A 19,976-nucleotide genomic window follows, 5' to 3' on the forward strand; every position below is an offset into this window, starting at 1 on the left:
CCCTGCACTAACTTTTAGCTGAATGAAATGTCCCTTTTCTCCTCCACATATCCTAGTTCCACATCATCAAGGAAGTATTCCAACTTGTTTTTCTCAGATGCAAAATGGATGACCTTAGTGAACTCTATCATTCGTAGTTTTGCCCACTTGCTTAATCTGCTTATGTTATTTTGTAATTTCCTCCTCCCAGTCACAAACCTTCTTCCTAACTTGGGAGTCATCTGCAAACTTGGGTGTACAAGTTTCTATTACTGCTCTGGATACAGTGACAGAAGTGATGAAGAGATTACATTCCAGACATGATGCATGCCTTTTTAAAAGATATTTTAAGTATGCAAAACAGCTTTGACGTTCCAAATGCACCACAGAGCCTCAAGCAATAGCCATCTCCAATACGAGAGAATCTAACCATCTCACCTTAATGTTCAATGGTATCACCATCACGGAATCCCCCACCACCAAAAGCCTTGGTGGGGGGAGGGGGTTTACCATTGATCAGGAGCTCAATTTGGTTAGCCATCAAAATGCTGTGGCAACAAGAGGTCAGAAGCTGTTAATTCTGCAATAACTCATCTCCGGACTCCTTACAGCTTGTCCACTAACTACAAGGTACCAGTTAGGAGCATGATGGAACACTTTCCACTTGCCTAGATGAGTGCAACTCCAACAACATTTAGGACAGAATAACCTACTTTGACGGGCACCCCATCCACCACCTTATACATTCACTTGCATCACCACTGGCACTCAGCAACAGCAGTGTATGCTACCTACAAGATGCAATGCAGCAACTCACCAAGACTCCTTCGACAGCACCTGGCAAGACCTTTACCATCTAGAAAGATAAGGGAAGCAGATGCATGGGGAACACCACAACCTGCAAGTTCCCATCCAAGCTACATGCCATCCTGACTTGGAACTATACTACCGATCCTTCACTGTCAGTGGAGCAAATATCCCAGAACTCCTTAATAGCACTGTGAGTGTATCTTACACCGGATGAACTGGAGTGTTTCCCCACCACCTTCGAGGGCAATTAAGCATAGGGAATTTACGCTGAACCCAACAGCAATGTCCAGATCCCGTGAGCAAATGCTAATTATTCTGATGACTTCCCACGTAACAACGACTGGAAAATTAAAGTTTAACTAGTTAACGTAGACTTTGACTCCAATGAACTTCATCCACACATTATCTTATGAGAAACAAACAAGCGTCTTGCTCGTGATACTTTAATGATCTTGAAGTTTTGCCTCATTATCCTCAGAGGATATTCTTTTCATTAACTTAGACAGTTCTTAAAATAAAATGAGTGGGCTGAAAAACTGAAATACACACACATACATTCGCTCTATAAACAATAGGTGTTTGTAGATCTTTGTCTATCACCGGGGGCGGCGTAGTTCCTGGAGGCTGACAGGGCATGACACAGCCATAGTCAGGGAAATGTCAGCGAGCGGAGCACTGAGACACGCTGCCAGCCTGTCGGCCGGTCAGCCCCTTCCAGCAGCTGGGGGAGCCGCTGAGAGTTTTCCTCACCAGGGGGCCAATGTTGAGCCCGAGCAGGGACACAGGCCCCAGGCGGCGGGACGACTCACTCTCACTCACCGATTGTGGTCCTCCCGGAGCCTGAGCACTGTGTCAGTTACAGCCGCCCCAGGCGGGGAGAGGCGCCTCTCTCCTGCTTCATGTTGTCCAGCTGCGAGATCAGCTTCATTCCCAACAACCGGGAAACCAAGCCGCTTCCTTTCACCTCTCACCCCTCACCTCCGGTCACCGCGGCCACCCGCAGCACGTGACCGCCGCGGTGACGTCACGGCGCCCCTCCCCCAGGCTGCTGCCAGTCTGGGGATTGATCCAGGTCAACGTTCACTGCTGGAGAGTGAGTCACTCACCTGGAGAAGGAGCCTGAGACTCGGAAAGCTTGTGCTGCCAAATAAACCTGTTGGACTTTAACCTGGCATTGTGAGACTTCTTACTGCGTAAAACTAACAATGATGTGGAGATGCCGGCGTTGGACTGGGGTGAACACAGTAAGAAGTCTAACAACACCAGGTTAAAGTCCAACAGATTTATTTGGTAGCAAAAGGCTTTCCCACCCACCTGACGAAGGGACAGCCTGTTCCGAAAGCTAGTGGCTTTTGCTACCAAATAAACCTGTTGGACTTTAACCTGGTATTGTGAGACTTCTTACTAAAACTAACAAGCCAGCCACTCCTCTCTCTGCTCCCAGTGCCTTTGTATACTATCGATTTATCACTCCTCAATTCTTTTTGCTTCCCCCTTCTGTTTTTTTAATGGGAGGTGGTAGATGATATAACGTGTTTAAGCAGCAAAACAAGCCATCCCAGTGGTTGAAAGCTGCGTCAGAAGCATTGAGGGTTTTGTGGGAAATTCTGCCTTAAAGGCTCCTTTCTTTTATTTATGTTGTGTAACAACAACTTGCAATTATATTGTGCCTTAAAGTAATAAACATCCACAGGAGTGATCATCAAACAATGTTGGAGCCACATAAGAAGATATTAGGACTGGATGCTTTGTCAGGCAAGGAGCATCTGGAAGTGAGAGAGAAATTTAGGGAGTGAATTCCAGAGTGTTGGACCATGGGAGCGGAAGGAATGACAACCAATGATGGAGCGTTTAAAATTGGGAATACGTAAGAGGCCAGAATTGCAAGTGCAGAGATTCCAAAAGTTGTTGGAGGAGGTTACAGAGTTACAAGGAGGGAGGGACAAGGTCATGGAGAGATTTGAAAACAATGAGAAATTTAAAATTAATGTCAAATAGCACAAAATAGGTGATTGTGATTTGGTGTGAGTTGCGAGACAGGCAGGAGAATTCTGGATGAACCTAAGATTCTAAAGGGTAAAAGATGTGACTCCAATCAGGAGAACATTGGAATATCAAGTTCATCCAAAACTCTACTTCCTGCATCAATACAGACATGGATGGTGTTTCAGCAGCCAGTGGGTTGAGGCAGGGGAGGAAATGGGTGATGGAGTGGGGGAAAGATGTGAAGTTGCACCTCTGAGACATTGACAGTTTGTCCTCAGTGAGGTCTGAAGAACTTTGTTGGCAGCTTCATCACACCCCTCTCAGTGGTCATGCCATCCCCCCAGCTTTATGGTATGCAACTTCTGACTACCTTTTATCTGTCTCTGCAGGTGCGCTAGGATACAAACATGCAAAGATACCAATGAGAAATAGGAATAAGCCATTCAACCCTTTGAGCAGCTCCACCATTCAATAAGAAATTGGCAAATCTGGCTGTAGCCTAAACTCCACATTTCCCGCGCCAACCCCAGATATCCTTTGAATCCTTTGTTGGCCAAGAATTTATCTACCTCTGCCTTAAATTATTCAATGACCTGGTCTCCACCACTGTAGTATAAGGGTTTGGCACATACAGAGTACAGTACTGCCCACACAGTAATGTAAGAAGGCACATGACCCAGATGCTGGGGTCAGTGTGGTATTGAGCTGAGATTGGTAAAGACCTAAGCATGGAGATAGCTTCTAGTCTGCACCCTCTACTGTGTGTGTAAATAAATCTACTTGATAATAAAGACTTAGAGTTAATCTACTGAAGACTTCTTTAAGAGACAACATTCTGTAACCAACATTTTTCCAAAAAACAGTTTCTGGGGAAGAAAGTTCAAAAGACTCATGGTCCTCTAAGAGAAAAAAATCTCCTCGTCTCCAATATAAATGGGAGACCCCCTTATTTTTAAACTGTGGCCCCTAGTTTTAGTCTCTCTCACAAAGGGAAACCATCCACCTTGTCAAATCCCCTCAGGAATTTATACATTTCAATAAGATCATTCCTCATTCTTCTAAACTTCAATGGATACCAGCCCAGCCTGACCAACATTTCTCATATGATAACTCCTCCCAGTTACCAGTTGAGTGAACCTTCTCTGAACTACTTCTAAAGGAATTATATATTTTCTTAAATAAGGAGACCAAAATGGATATTTCCGCTGGGTGTTGTCATCAGGGATAATAACTCTTACCTCACCTCTGGCATTCAGCACCTTTGTCCACGTCTGAACAAAGGCTGTGATGAGATCAGGAGCTGAATGACCCTGGCGGAACCCAAACTGAGTGTCTGTGAGCAGGTTATTGCTAAGCAAGAGTCGCTTGATAGCACTGTTGATGTCCCCTTCCACCATTTTGCTGATGATCAAGAGTAGACTGGGCGGTAATTGGCTTTTTCTTGTATATAGGATATACCCAGGCAATTTTCCACATTGGCGGGTAGGTAACAGCTTGGCTAGGGGCACAGCAAGTTCTGGAGCACAAGTCTTCAGTACTATTGTCAAGGCCCATAGCCTTTGCAGTACTCAATGCCTTCAGCCGTTCTTGATATCACATGGAGTGAATTGAACTGACTGAAGACTGACATCTGTATTGGAGGGGATCTCTGAAGGAGGCTGAGGTGGATTATCCACCTGGCATTTCTGGCTGAAAATTTGTGAATGTTTCAGCTTTATCTTTTGCACTGATGTGCTGGGCTCATCCAGCATTGAGGATGGGGATATTTATGGAGCCTCCTCCAGTAGTTGTTTAATTGTCCACCACCATTCACAGCTGGATGTGACAGGACTGCAGAGCTTAGAACTGTTCAGTTGGTTGTGGAATTGTTTAGCTCTGTCTATTACCTGCTACTTATGCTGTTTGGCATGAAAATAGTCCTGTTTTGTAGCTTCACCAAGTTGACACCTCATTTTTAGGTATGTCTGGTGTTGCTCCTGCCATGCGCACCTGCACTCTTCATTAAACCAGATTGAACCCCTGGCTTGGTAGTAATGGTAGAGTGGGGGATATGCCGGGCGATGAGGTTACAGATTGTGGTTGAGAACAATTCTACTGATTGTCCACAGTCTTATGGATACCCGGTCTTGAGCTGCCAGATCTGACCAAAGTTGATCCCATTTAGCACAGTGGTAGTGCCACTCAATATGATGGAGGGTATCCTCAATGTGGAGATGGGACTTCATCTCCACAAGGACTGTGCGGTGGTCACTCCTAGTGATACTGTCATGGACTGATGCATCTGCAGCTGGCAGGTTGGTGAGGATGAGGTCAAGTATGTTTTTCCCTCTTGTTGGTTCCCTCCCCACCTGCCGTGGTCCCAGTCAAGCAGCTATGTCCTTTAAGACCTTGCCAGCTCAGTCTATGGTGGTACAACTGAGCCACTCTTGGTGATGAACATTGAAGTCCCCCACCCAGAGTACATTCTGCACCCTTGCCACCTTTAATGCTTCCTCCAAGTGGTATTCAACATGGAGGAGTACTGATTCACCAGTTGAGATGGGATGGTATGTGGTAGTTAGCAGGAGGGTTCCTTGCCCATGTTTAACCTGATGCCATGAAATTTCATGAGGTCCAGGGCCGGAGTTGAGGACTCCCAGAGCACTCCCTTCTGACGGTATGCCTCTATGCCCCCACCTCTGCTGGATCTGTCCTCCTGGTGGCATAGAACGCACCCAGGAATGGTAATGGTGGTGTCTGGGACATTACCTGTTAATCACAGACTTTCACAGTCCTTGATTAGTCTGTGAGACAGCTCTCCCAATTTTGACACACGCCCACAGATGTTACTCAGGAGGACTTTGCAGGGTTGACAGGGCTGGGTTTGCCATTATCATTTCCAATGTCTGGTCGATGTCAGGTGGCCTGCCCAGTCTCATTCCTTTTTGCTTAACTTCTAGCAGTTGAATACAACAAAATTGATGTGGGTCTGGAGTCCCGTGTAGGCCAGACCAGATAAGGCAGGTATCCTTCCTTAAGGGAGATTAGTGAATGAATTAGGTTTTTACAACAATCGACAATAGTTTTATGGTCATCATTAGACTTTTAATTCCAGATGTTTTATTGAGTTTTTAAATTTCACCACATGCCATGGCGGGACTTGAACCCGGGTCCCCAGAACAGTACCCTGGATTACTAGTCAAGTGATAATACCACTTTGCACTGCCTTCCCCAGAGGATATATGCCAGGAAGAGATTACAGAGAGAGGGAGGGGCAAGTCATGGAGGGATTTGAAAACAAGAATGAGGTTTTAAAATCAAGTTATTGCCCGGTGAACAGCCAGAGTAGGCAAGTGAGCACAGAAATGATTGGTGAACAGAACTTGCTACAAGTTATGATACAGATCACAGAATTTTGGATGAGATCATATTAATAGAGGATGGAAGATGGTAGGCTGGCCTGGGCTGAATTTGAATAGTCAAGTCTCAAAGTAACAAAGGACAAGAGTTTCAGCAGCAGATAAGAGATGTATTTGGGCGATGTTACTGAGGTGGAAGTAGATGGTCTAAGCGATAGAATAGTTGGAATCTCTTTAAGGATCAAATAAGATACCAAGATTGTGAACAGTTTGGTTTGGATTGACCAGCAGACCTTGGCAGGGGGAGGGTAGGATCCACCCTCGCTGCCTATGATCCTGGGGGAAGCCACCTCCTCCACCCCCTCTACCCCGCAGCCTATTAATTGCCTGAAAGGTACAAGATGCAGTCCACCTTCATGAAAAGAGTCAACGTGGGGTTCTTGCCTGCCGAGACATTCACCACTCACAGAAAATTCCACCAGCATAATCAGGGGATGGGCAGTTGTTACTTTAAACCAGCAGTTAGCTTGTACTTAGGACTAAATTGCACTCAGTTGCAGAGTCAGGAGACCATGAACATGGAAGAGAAGAGACTGGAGAGAAAGAGCAAAGGATGGAAATAGATGGCTATTGACAGAAATGGACAGGAAAGGAGCCTTCCCCCCTCCCCCCAAAAGGGATGAACCATCTTAGGCTAACTAAGAAAGTTAGGGATGGTATTAAATTGAAAGAAAAGGCATTCAGTGTTGTGAAGATTAGTGGTAGACCAGAAGATTGGAAAAAAATTAAGAAGCCAGCAAAGGATGACTAAAAAAATTAAAAAGGGAGAAAATAGATGAGAGCAAACAAGCAAGAAATATTAAAGTAAGATCTTCTGCAAGAATATAAAAGTGCAAGGAGTAGCTAAAAAAAAACACTGGTCCCTTGGAAGATCAGACTGGGAATTACTAATGGGAAACAAGGAAATGACAGGGACTTTAAACAACTATTTTACCTCTGATTTCCCAAGAAGAAGACATTAAAAGCATCCCAGCATCCCAAAAATAGTCGAACATCAGGGGACAGAAGGAAGGAAGGAAAAATTACTCCACTAAAGAAACTTACAAAGAAAACTTTTGGGACTGAAGGCTGACAAGTCTGAACCTGACGGCCTGCATCTGAGGGTCTTAAAACAAAAGGTTGCTGAGATAGTGGATGCATTGGTTGCAATCTTCCAAAATCCCCTGGATTCTGGACCGGTCTCAGCAGATTAAAAGCTTTCAAATTGAAAGCTCTATTCAAAAAGAGAGATAGGGAGCGGGGAACTATATGAGCAGAGAGATGTTTAACCAACAGTGATTGCCCCAGCATTGCCAGTGAATGGCATATCTGGGCCTTTGTGTTCTTTCCAAAACTTGTTTTCCCACTTATCTTTATACTTCTGGCAAATTTGACTGTACAATATACTCAATGCCTTCATCCAACTCAGCCCAACATCTATCATTGAGAAAATGCTGGGATCCATTGGGCACCTCCTTACCTTCCATTCACGCCATGCCCCCGCTGCAGAGAAGTCGGAGAATTTGGTGGCCAAATCTCCATTCACTGTGGCAGGAATGGAAAATCCCACCAGCATGAATGGTGGTAAGATCCTGGCCATTATTAAGGAAGTAGTAGGAGCACATTTAGAACATGATAATAGAGTTGAGTCAACATGGGTTTATGAAAGGCAAGGCATGTTTGATAAATTTAATGGAGTTCTTTGAGGATGGATTTACCCAGAGCATGGACAAAAGGGTACCAGTAAATATAGGCCCATAGCCTCCAAACTCCAAGGTATCGTGCCCCAAAGACATGCGGGAGGACCACTCGCCTCCTGGTGGTCCCACTTAAGGATTACATGGCAATTGACCAGGAAGTTCAAATTTCCATTGGACAATTGCAATGGAAACTACCTGAAAATATATGAATTTCAAAACTTTGGATGTTTCCAATTCTTACAGGAATACTTACTCAGAAAAAGTTAGAAGAATTAAAACCACTTCTAAATTCTTAGTAACTATAGTACTGATCCTCCTCGACCTTCCACTGCACTCCCACCACTCCCCGAGTGCTCTGCAGGACACCTAACCCACAGTTCCCCGACCCCCATTGTGCTCTCAACCCCAGACTTGCCTCCCACCCCCGACAACCCCCTAAAGCCCGACTACCCTCTTCCCCCAACTACACGCCCCACCCTCCTGACTGCAACTCCTCACCGATTACCTCCCTTGACTATCACCCTGAATACCCTCCCCAACCTCTCAACTAATTAACACAATAGTGAAAAAGGATATTAGCTCTGACAATGTGGAGTCTGTGTGGGTAGAGTTGAGAAATACCAAGGGGCAAAAAACATTAGTGGGTGTCATATATATACCCCCAAACTGCAGTTGTGATGTTGGCAATGGCATTAAATACGTAATTAGTGATGCATGTGATAAGGGAATATCGGTGATCATGGGTGATTTTAATCTGCACATAGGTTCGGCAAATCAAATTAGCCACAATGCCGTAGAGGAGGAATTCCTGGAATGTATACGGGATGGTTTTCTTGACCAATATGCGGAAAAACCAACTAGAGAGCAGGCCGTCTTAGATTGGGTACTGTATGATAAGAAGGGAATCATTGCCAATCTAGCTGTACGAGACATCTTGGGGATGAGCGACCATAACATGATAGAATTTTTTATCAAGATGGAGAGTGAAGTAGTTGATTCGGAGACTAGGGTGCTGAATCTTAATAAAGGAAATTATGAAGATATGAGGTGTGGATTGGTCTTGATAGATTGGGAGAGTTACTTAAAGGGATGACAGTGGATAGGCAATGGCAAACATTCAAGGAACGCACGGAGGAACTACAGCAACTGTTCATTCTTGTCTGGCACAAAAGCAAAATGAGTAAGGAGGCCAATCCGTGGTTTACAAAGGAAATTAGAGACAGTATCCAATCTAAGGAAGAAGCATACAGATTGGCCAAGAAAAATAGTAGGTCTGAGGATTGGGAGCAGTTCAGAATTCAGCAAAGAAGGACTAAGGGATTAATTAAGATGGGGAAAATACAGTACGAAAGTAAGCTTGCAGGGAACATAAAGACTGACACTAAGAGTTTCTATAGATACATGAAGAGAAAGAGGTTGGTGAAGACAAATATAGGTCCACAGACTGAAACGGGGGCATGTATAGTAGGGGACAAAGAAATGGCCGAGCAACTGAATACATACTTTGGTTCTGTCTTCACAAAAGAGGAGACAAATCAGATGCCAGAAATGTTGGAGAATGCAAGATTTAGTGAGAGGGAAGAGCTGAGAGAGATCAATATTAGTAGAGAAATGGTGCTGGGAAAATTCATGGCATTGAAGGTGGATAAATCCCCAGGGCCTGATAAACTACATCTCAGAGTACTTAAGAAAGTGGCTCTAGAAATAGTGGATGCATTGGTGGTCATCTTCCAGGATTCTATAGGCTCTGGAACAGCAGATTGAAGGGTAGCTAATGTCACTCCAATATTCAAAAAGGGAGGTGAGAGAAAACAGGGAATTATAGACCAGTAAGCTTAACACCAGTAGTGGGGAAGATTCTCAAATCCATTATCAAGGACTTTATAGCAGAGCATTTAGAAAGCAGTGGCAGGATCAGACAGAGTCAGCATAGATTTATGAAGGGGAAATCATGCTTGACAAATCTGTTGGACTTCTTTGAAGATGTAACTAGTAGAGATGACACGTATATTTGGACTTTCAGAAAGCGTTTGACAAAGTCCCGCATAAGAGATTATCATGCAAGATTAAAGCGCATGGGATTGGGGGAAGTGTATTGAGATGGATAGAAAACTGGTTGGCAGAGAGGAAACAAAGAGTAGGAATTAATGGGTGCTTTTCAAATTGGCAGGCAGTAACTAGAGGGGTGCCCTAAGGATTAGTGCTGGCAACCCAGCTATTTCAATTTTAACATTTTGGTTTCATAATCAATTATTTTTCTTCATATTTTCTCTTTTATTTCACTTTGTTAAATCAGTTTAGACATTTCATTCTTTATGCTGACATCCCGACAGTCAATCTTTCAAGGTGCAGTGATATACCTTTATAGGCACAACACGATGCTGATCTATACTGCGAGCAGCATGGAGAACCTGAGATATCCTAATTATGGGATGCCACAGATATGAGTTAAAATAAACATCCTGGGGATCACCAAAGAGGACATCATTGATATGGATGAATACTGAGCTGTTGGCTGAAAGTCATGCCAAAATCATTGTAACCAATGTTGAAAAGTAGATTGAGGCTTTTGTAAATACATACCTCAAACATATTGGGGCCTGGGTGGTGAAAAAAGCAAGAATGCCGTCTGGCCGATTGCCTGTGCACTAAACATAAAGCACATGGGGCATGTAAAATTTGGGACAATTGCATATTTAATGGGCTTAATTGCCCTTTAATTTTTGGTGGGTGCGTTTCCAACCCCAATGCCTGCCCACCAATGGTAGTATCGTGAAAGGGGACCATGGCATCAGGACATTCGCCCATTGACTTCTTCACAATTTCACATGAGTCTGGGTTGGGCATGTGCCCACTCAAGCTCCATAAAATTCTGGCAAAGGACTTTCCTGGTGTCCTAATGTGCAAAAGTGACTAAACTTCATTACATCACTCCTCCCAATAGTAGGAGATAAGGCTCAAATATTCTGCAAGGGGATATAGGTAAGTTAAGTGCGTGGGCAAAAAATTGGTCAATGAAATGCAACAAAATGTGAGGTTATCCACTTTGGTGAGAAGAATAGAAAGGCAAAATATTCACTCTCGCAGGGTTTACAGTAGGTCCCCACTTTCAGGGAACTATTGGGACGATACCGCTGGAGTGAAGGGGGGCAATCAGGGCCCAACAAGGAATCGGACGGTGGGGTGGTGCCCGCTGGTCATGGGCACCCTGGCAGTGCCAGTCTGTGTCCCCTGGCATTGCCCAAGGGCCGAAATGCCCATGCCCAGGGGACACCTTGGCACTGCCCACTGGACATGGAGCACAGGGGTGGGGCCTGTGTGGGGTGGGTCTGATGGGAGCAGGGCCCTAGGGGTGATCGGTGGGGATGGGGGGACCCACTGCCACTCTGCATAGGGATTGGTCGGGGCAGGAAGGAGGTCAGCGATCGGAACGGGCTACGGGGTGGGAGGGTGGGGGGGGGGGTGCGGGCGGGGGAGGTGGGGTCTGCCGGGGGGAATGGTTCCCTTCCCGGGGAGTCTGCACTGTGGAGGATGATGATCATCACTAGGTGGGGGCTGGAGATGGGGGCGGGCTGTGGGGGGGGGGGGGGGCTGGCGATGGGGGCGGGCTGTGGGGGGGGTGGGGTCAGCACTGTTGTGGGGGGGGGGGAGGGGAGGCTGGAGATCGGGGCCATCCGGACCGGGGTGGGGTGGCGGGGGGTTGGGGCTGGTTTGGGAATGGTTGAGGGGACCACGATCGGGCAATGGGGGTGTTGTGGGGGTCCCAGGCTGGCCAGCGATCGAGCTGACCAGCAAATGGGGGCTGACTGTTCGGGACCACTGCGCATTGGCACAGGCCCACCAGTTTCAGCCTCCTCGGTGGGAATAGGCCTTGCCCCCTGAAATTTAATGATATTCACATTGGTGGCCTCTGCAGTGCACTGAGTGTGGGAGATTCTCATGTTATCTCCCACTGAAAAAAACAACGTGAATTACTCCAGTTTTCCCATAAATTCAACACTTAGAATTTTTGGGGGAGAATTCCAGCCAAAAGAGAGCAGCTGGAGAATTCTGTGGTACAATTGGATCTGATTGCTCTTGTGTAGGAAACCCCTGCAGATACAGTAGGCAATTCGGAAGGCATTTGGAACATTGGCCTTTACTGCAAGGGAGATATAAATGTATTGAAATCTTGTTACAACTGCACAATATTGGTGAGATTATACCTACAGTAAGACATACAATTTTAGTCTCCTTATTTCAGGAGTGAGATACTTGCATTGGAGGAAACTCAGAGAAGGTGATGGAAGGGTTGTTTTTGAGAGGGAATGTTGAATGGGTTGGGTTTATACTCATTGGATTTTTGAAGAATGGGAGGAGATGTTATTGAAACATACAAGATTCTGAGGGGACTCGACATGGTAGATACTAAGAGGATGTTTCTCTTCCTGGGGAAATCTAGATCAAGGGGACACAGTTTCAAAATAAGGAATTGCCCATTTCAGATGGAAATTAGGAGGAATTTCTTCTCTCAGAGGATCAAAGATCTTTGTAATTCTCTATCCCAGAGAGCTGGAGAGGTTAACTCATTGTATATATGCAAGACTGAAATAGACAGATTTTTGGACTTTAAGTGAATCAAGGGTTATGGGAATCAGGTAGGAATGTGGTAAGGCCAAGATCAGTCATGATCTTATTGAATGGTGGAGCAGATTAAAGGGCAGTATCGCCTACTCCTGTTTCTATAATGTTCTTACAGAGCTGCTTGATCTGGAGCTATCTTGTAAAATGACTTATTCTTTTTTAAAACCATGACTTACGTCTGCTTTCTTTTATTAGGGTAAAAAGTCCATTAAATTAAATATAACAATTAAATGTATGGAAATAAAAAGACATTTCACCAATTGTACCTTTTGTCCATTCATTGTCGAGGTGAGTCCTCTGCCTCTTAAATGGTATAGCATCAAGATGACATGTAAATTCCCTACAAAATGGAAAAATGAAATTGAAAGTTCACAATCCCTGCATGTGTCTCCAATGATGTGGAGATGCCGTGAGATGTGGAGATAAACTGATAGCCAAGTTCCGCACACACGAGGACGGCCTCAACCGGGATATTGGGTTCATGTCACACTATTTGTAACCCCCACAGCTTGCCTGGACCTGCAGAGTTTCACTGGCTGTCTTGTCTGGAGACAATACACATCTTTTTAGCCTGTCTTGATGCTCTCTCCACTCACGTTGTTTGTATCTTAAAGACTTGATTAGCTGTAAGTATTCGCATTCCAACCATTATTCATGTAAATTGAGTCTGTGTCTTTATATGCCCTGTTTGTGAACAGAATTCCCACTCACCTGAAGAAGGGGCTTGGAGCTCCGAAAGCTTGTGTGGCTTTTGCTACCAAATAATCCTGTTGGACTTTAACCTGGTGTTGTTAAACTTCTTACTGTGTCTCCAATAACATGCCCCTTCTATGTTAAGGACACTATATAAATACAAGTTGTTATTTTTGAGTAGGCATGAAAGTTAGGGCAGGGTTTAGTAGAATTGACACTATAGTGTTGTAGACTAATACTTGACCCATTACATGAATCCTGTCTGCCTGGTGGGAATGTAGGATCAACAAATTTACTCTAAATCAGCAGAATTTCCCTGAAAAGGCAGTTTGCAGAAGACATTGTAAAGTGATCACAAAGCAGAAATACTACAGATTCTGAAGAGTACTTGCAAAGTTCAATCCAGAATACTTAAGTTCCAGTGGAAATCTGGAGTGTGCTGACTGCTTGCAATTTTCCCTGGTCAGCTTATTGTCATAATTATTCACAGTTCCCAGTGCAACTTTGGTCTTATACGAAGAATGAGCTTAATGAGGAGACAGGAAAACCATGTTGTAGGCAAGATTTAAAGGTAAATGGCCACAAGGGGGGCAACAATTTGTACAACATTTAGAAAAGTCCAAAAGATATTTTAACCACTTCGCAGCCCTTGCTAAGGAAGAGAGGGAAACTATAGGCAGAAATTAAGTGAAAGGAAACACAGTGTGGAGGCATGATAAAAAATTTGGGGTGGTGACAAACTTAATAGGCATTAATAAGGCATTGACCATTTGAACAGATAATTGAAATACTGTAATATATGGATTTTCAAAGATGTTCAAATTAGAAGAAGCTGGTTAGAAAAATTCAGGCTATGGAAAAGAAGAAATTAATGAAAAATTTGGTGTCAGATGGGAAGAAAACGTTAGGATAAATGCATGCTGTTCAGATTGGGGAAGGAATGAAAATGTTGTATCACAAGAGCCAGTGTGAGTCCATTTCCTTTCTCAACACCTGCTTCATTAATTGCAAAGTGGAGGTTATACCACATAAGGTTGGTGTGAGAAGGATTATCTCTCCCCAGCTCTGCAGACTACCTTTGTCTTAGGGAAGCACACCTATGTAAACACAAAATGCAAAAGTTAAGGGTTGAAGCCTGGAACATCGTACCTCTGAAGGAGTACAGCTCCAGTCCCGATTGCAGCATTCAGCAAAATTGGATCACTGCCATTAAGGTAAATTGGAGCCTACAAAGAGAATTGTTTGGACACATCCATGTAAGTACACCACTTCATGTGTTTGAAGATCAGACAGTAATATTGAATGGGCAGCATGTTCCATTGGTGTAACCACACATGTATCGTCTTGTTCCTTCTCTTCCTCCCAAAAACATAAAAGCAGTAGCATGTCAATAAGGAAAGTAAGGACTTGAGCAAGATGTTCAGTACTAAGTGAGCACAAATACAGTGTCAAAAATGCATAGACACTTCATAAACATTCTGTGAAAGTCATTATTTATCTTTAAATATTAATTTCTGTATTAGCAATCCTGAATACCTATTGTATCTGGACATGTTGATGGAAGACTCTAAAGCCAATAAATTAAGGACAAGGTGCCAGAATGTCTATATGATATTATCTAACCATCATTTCAATATTGTAGAAATTAACAGCACAGGTGAAGGTCATTTGATTCATTGGACGGAATTTTACTGCCTCGCTCATTCCAAAACCGTAAAATCCCACCTGAGGTCAATGGACCTTCCCAATGTCCGCCCTTTGCCTGCTCCGAATTCCCGTGGTGGGCAGTACAGAAGAATTCTGGCCATCATTTCTGCGTTGGCTCTTTGTTACATCATTCCAAAACTAATTGCTTTGCTCTGCTTTTCCGCTTATACATGTATTTTTCACTTTGTATAGTTATCTAATTTTCGGTTAAAAGATGCCTCTGCCTCAGTTATTGTCTCTAAAGCTTTCCATTCTATTGGCTTTTTGATGCTTTATTTATTTTTTCTGGATTTTAAAATTCTCCTAAGTTCTGTGCCCACTCTTTTAGAAATTTTAAACTGATCATTTTCCATCAATGACTCCCTAAGCAGAGGAAATGGTCATTCACTATTCAACCTATCAGAACACTTAAATGATTTTCAGAAGTTCTGTTGAATCCCCACTTAATTCTCTGCTTCAGTAGGGATAGCCCTCAAAACTCAAATGCAATGAGAAATAAGCAATGAATGCTGGTGTGAACAATCATTGGGATGGTGCTGGCTGCAGAGCGTATCTAAAGAATCTTCCTGGTCTTCTGTATATTGATGTGGAGATGCCGGCGTTGGACTGGGGTAAACTGCAAGTGGCTCCAAGTGGAGAGGATCTCCAAGAAGATCACGCATATCGACACAGACATCAAGCTTCTGTATATTAACAGCAAGTCTTTGTTAACTACCTTATAACTATAATAAAATATACAGTAAAGGGTACAGACATGGAGTTATCTCCATCCTAGGTTGTGACATGTCTCTGGCCAACACCACACTGACCCTAGATCTAGCTCATGTGTGTTCTTAAATCACTGTGTGGGCAGTACTGTACTCAATCTCATATTAATCCTACTTGTGCCAGACCCTTTTACTGCATCCACATCCCATAAATATAAAAAGCACTCAGTCTCTTCTTAACTATAGTTTCCCAACTATCTATGCTGCATGTTTTCTACAGCTTTAATAGACTAACAGGGACTCAAAAGTATACCCTAATTACCTAACCGATATTTTGTAAAATTTACCACTGCCTCTTTGCTCTTTTACTCAATTCTTCCATATATAAAGCTTTTTGATGCTTTATTTTTTCTGGATTTTAAAATTCTCATCCTTGTTTTCAAATCCCTCCATGGTATCGGACGTTTTAAACATTGTAATCTCAAAGATACAATGATCAAAGATACAAATTAGGTGCAGGGGTTGGCCATTTGAGCCTGCTCCGCCATTCAAAAAGATCATGGCAGATTCAATTGTAGCCTAAACTCCACATTCCTGAGGCTGCCATAGATATCCTTTGACTCCCTTGTTGGCCAATAATCGATATATCTCTGCCTTCAATTATTCAATGACCTGGCCTCCACCACTGTAGTACAAGGATTTGGCACATACAGAGTTAATGTGGGCCTGAGTACAGTAGTGCTCACACTGTAATGTAAGAAGGCACATGACCCGGACGCTGGGGTTAGTGTGGTATTGAGCCGCCCACACAGTGATGCAGGGGTTAGGGTGGTGTTGAGCAGAGACTGGTAAAGACCACGCTAAAGGAGCAAACAAAAATCAAAAGCACCTCATCTGCAAGTCTCATGGTGCTCTCTTTATATTGTGTTCATGGGGGATGCCCTCATGTCGCTGAATGTATGTGCATCCAGGAGGGACAAGGAGAGAGCATTAGCAGGGCCTTCCAGGTCCAAACTGGCAGGACACATGTCTTACATCCCTCCAAGATCTTTGCACTTCCACTGTCACTGGGTCAAAATCCTGGAACTCCCTCCCTAACAGCATTGAGGGTCTACTTACACCTTTGGAACTGCAGTGGTTAAAGAAGGCAGCGTACGACCAACTTCTCAAAGGCAATTAGGGATTGTCAATAAATACTTTCCTAGCCTGTGATGCTCACATCCCATAAATGAATTTAAAAAGTGAGCAGTGAAAGAGATGTAAGAATGACTGTTCCTCATGAACAGTGGAAGCATGTAAGGATCAGATTACCTCTGGCCTCCCTAGTTTCTACCACTATCCCAGTGGCCTCAGCAGCAGGCAAATGTTCTTGTCCTCCTTCCTGTCCAACCTCCTCATTCCCATCATTCTCATCAGATGAGACTTGTACCTCCTCTTCATCCTTTGGGTTGAGATTCTTACATCTTTACATTGCCAGTTTGTGCAGTGTGCAAAATATCATGATGATACATGAGAACCGTGCTTGTTCATACTGTAGAGCTTCCCCAGACTGGTCAAGGAAAGGGAAACGCATCTTCAGAAGACCAATGGTTTTCTTTATTATGGATTTTGTGGAGCCATGAGTAGTATTTGTATCTCTCTTTGACCTCAACATGAAGACATCTGATGGGCGTCATCAGCCAAGTCTGGACAGGGTAGCTCCTGTCAGTGAGCATGCATCCATTTACTGTGGCGGGGGGGATGAACAAGCTTGCTTCAAAGAATGCTGTCCAAAATCTGTAAATGGAAAGAAATATATTAGTCTGTCTCAGTCATTGATTAACATTGTGCAACTATTGTGTTGGTGTTCCCTTGTCCTGGGTTATTGACAAGGTTTACCTAACCTAGACCTTCCTATAGGATTATGAACACGGGGAGGAGATAAGAGTTAGCGATACATGCAGTTCATTAAATGGCGATAACAAGCTTTCATCAGGCTCAGAAGAAAAATCCAGATTTACGTAGAAGTTATTGGGGGCGATTCTCCCATCCCGCCACGCTAATTTGTTAGCACGGCGGGCCGAGAGAATCATGTGCCGGCTGATTCGCGCATTCCTGCCGTGCGTGCAGCATCTCCCAGCGCCGGATATCCTGCGCCGTCTGATTCGCGCTGGAAACCGATGGGAACACCAGGCAAGTTATTTTAATGTAATTTAAATATTATTTAAATATGATTATCAGGCCTGGGATTGAATTCTCCAGGCCTGCTAGCATCTCCCAGCCTGCCAGGAGTATTTCACTCCAACAGGGTTCAGACTAGCTCCCCACTTTCGGGGAACTAGCAGGACGATCCCGCTGGAGTGAAGGGGGACAATCGGGGCCTCCCCAGGGGGTCAGGCGGCGGGGGTGCTGCCTCCCACTAATCTTCCCCGGCATTGCCCAAGGGGCAAAGTGCCATGCCCGGGGGCAACTTGGCACTACCCATCAGGCATCGGGTTGTGTCAAGGAGGTGGGTGCATTGGGGGCAGGGCCTAAGGGCAGGGCTTACGGAAGCGATCAGTGGGGGTGAGAGGTCTCGCTGCCACTGCGATCAAAGGATGTTGGAGGGAGGCCAGCGATCGGGACAGGCTGGGGGTGGGAGGTGGTTAGCCAGGGGGTTCTGGGAGGTGGTTAGCCAGGGGGCCCGCAAATGGATGGGGGGTTGCGATCAGGCCATGAGGGGGTTGGGGGCAGCACTGCAGGGGGCCTGGGCAGGCAGCATTTGGGAGCTTGACAGTTCGGGGCCACTGCACATGCGCAGACGCCCTGAAACATCAACCTCCCAGGCGGGAATAGGCCCTGCTCCCTGAAATCTTGTGATAATCACGCTGGTGGCCTCAGCATTGCACAGAGTGTGGGAGATTCTAGTGTGAACTCCCACTGAAAAAACCAGCGTCATTTACTCCAGTTTTCCTGCAAATTCGACACTTAGAACCTTTTTGGTAGAATCCCGGCCATTTTGTTTAAGTAAGTCAAGGCAACCAACAAACATGATAAAGTGTATCACTACAAGAAACCAAGATATAGCGAATAATTGAAATGATTTCAATTATTTCTTTGGTCTGTATTTTTATGTGCAGCTTAATAATTTGTATCTGGCCTCATCCTATTGGGTGTTTTGTTCACCTGCATTAATAAAGGGTTTGGAAAGGCACATGGAGACAAAATGTGAAAGACTTGAATATCCAGCTGAAATCATAAAGAACATCACTGTTACACTCGGGTGTATTGCTGTGTAAGTAAATGTTGGCAGAATGAGTTTTCTTTGGTACTTGGAGGCATGGGACTGAATAATGTAATTGAAGCAAAGAAGACGCTTATAGCTGGTATTAAATTCCATTTGTAGTATGGAGATGTATTTGAATGAGGGATTAAACTTTCTGCTTCATGAAAGAAGAGCATTTGGCTGTGTTTTAAAGACCATGTTTAACATGTATATGAATTAATGATTCATTTTGACATTCCCCCAATCAGATTTATGCCCCAGTCACAGTTTAGAAATTACTGCTACCAAAATCACAAATAACACCTTTGACTGTGACAAAGGTGAACTATCATTCCTCTTCATTCTTGACCTCTCTCACCTTTGACACCACCTTTTTTGATTCTTCCACTAAATGGTATTATCTAATATCCAGGACTATATCAGCAAAGTGTCTTCTAACTAAATATAGAAAAGAGCAAAGCCATTGTCTTCAGTTCCCACCACAAACTATTTTCTCTAACCCCCAACTCCATCAGTCTCCTTGGCAGCTACTTCAGACAGAACCAGACTGTTTGCAGGGATGTTGTCATATCTGATCCCGAGATGAGCTTCCGATCACATTTTTATGCCTTTATGCCATCACTGAGACTGCCTATTTCTACCTCCATAACCTTGCCTGATTCCAACCTTGCCTCAACTCATCTGCTGCTTAAACTGTCATCCATGCATTGGTTACATTTAGACTTGACTATTCCAATGCACTTCTTACTAGTCTTCCGTGTTTTCCTTTCTATTAACATGAGGTCATCAAAAGGTCTGCTGCCAGTGTCCTAAGTCACACCATCCCATTCACCCTTTACACTTGTGCTCACTAACCTATACAAGCTCCTGTTTAAACCACACATGATTTTATAATTCCCATCATTGTTTTCAAATCCCTCCATGGCCTTGCTCTTCCATATCGCTGTAATCTCCTCCAGTTTGCAGCTTTCCATGATACCGGCACAGGTCTCTTGCAATGCTAGATGTTAATTACTCTATCAATGGTGGCTGTGCCTTCAGCTGCTAAAGATCCAGAAGATCTGGAATGCCCTCCCTAATCTTCTTTGCCTCTTCTGCCTCATTCAAGATGTTCCTTTCGGGCATTCGACAAGGTGTCACATCAAAAGTT

The 19,976-nt window shown here is 44.2% G+C and overlaps 1 protein-coding gene across 3 annotated transcripts in view; it reads right to left on the minus strand.

Annotated features, from left to right (window-relative positions):
- azi2 (5-azacytidine induced 2) overlaps nt 1-1,809 on the minus strand; it is a 61,713-nt gene extending 59,904 nt beyond the window's left edge. For 2 of the 3 annotated variants that reach the window (XM_078239561.1, XM_078239543.1), the window contains exon 1: nt 1,609-1,809. The gene's annotated coding sequence lies outside the window, so the exon portion shown is untranslated. The remainder of the gene's footprint in view (nt 1-1,608) is intronic. The other variant, XM_078239550.1, reaches the window with a different exon arrangement.
- Nucleotides 1,810-19,976: the final 18,167 nt, after the last annotated feature.

Source organism: Mustelus asterias, chromosome 2, assembly GCF_964213995.1.
Source record: "Mustelus asterias chromosome 2, sMusAst1.hap1.1, whole genome shotgun sequence".
In the NCBI taxonomy this organism is placed as follows: Eukaryota; Metazoa; Chordata; class Chondrichthyes; order Carcharhiniformes; family Triakidae; genus Mustelus; species Mustelus asterias.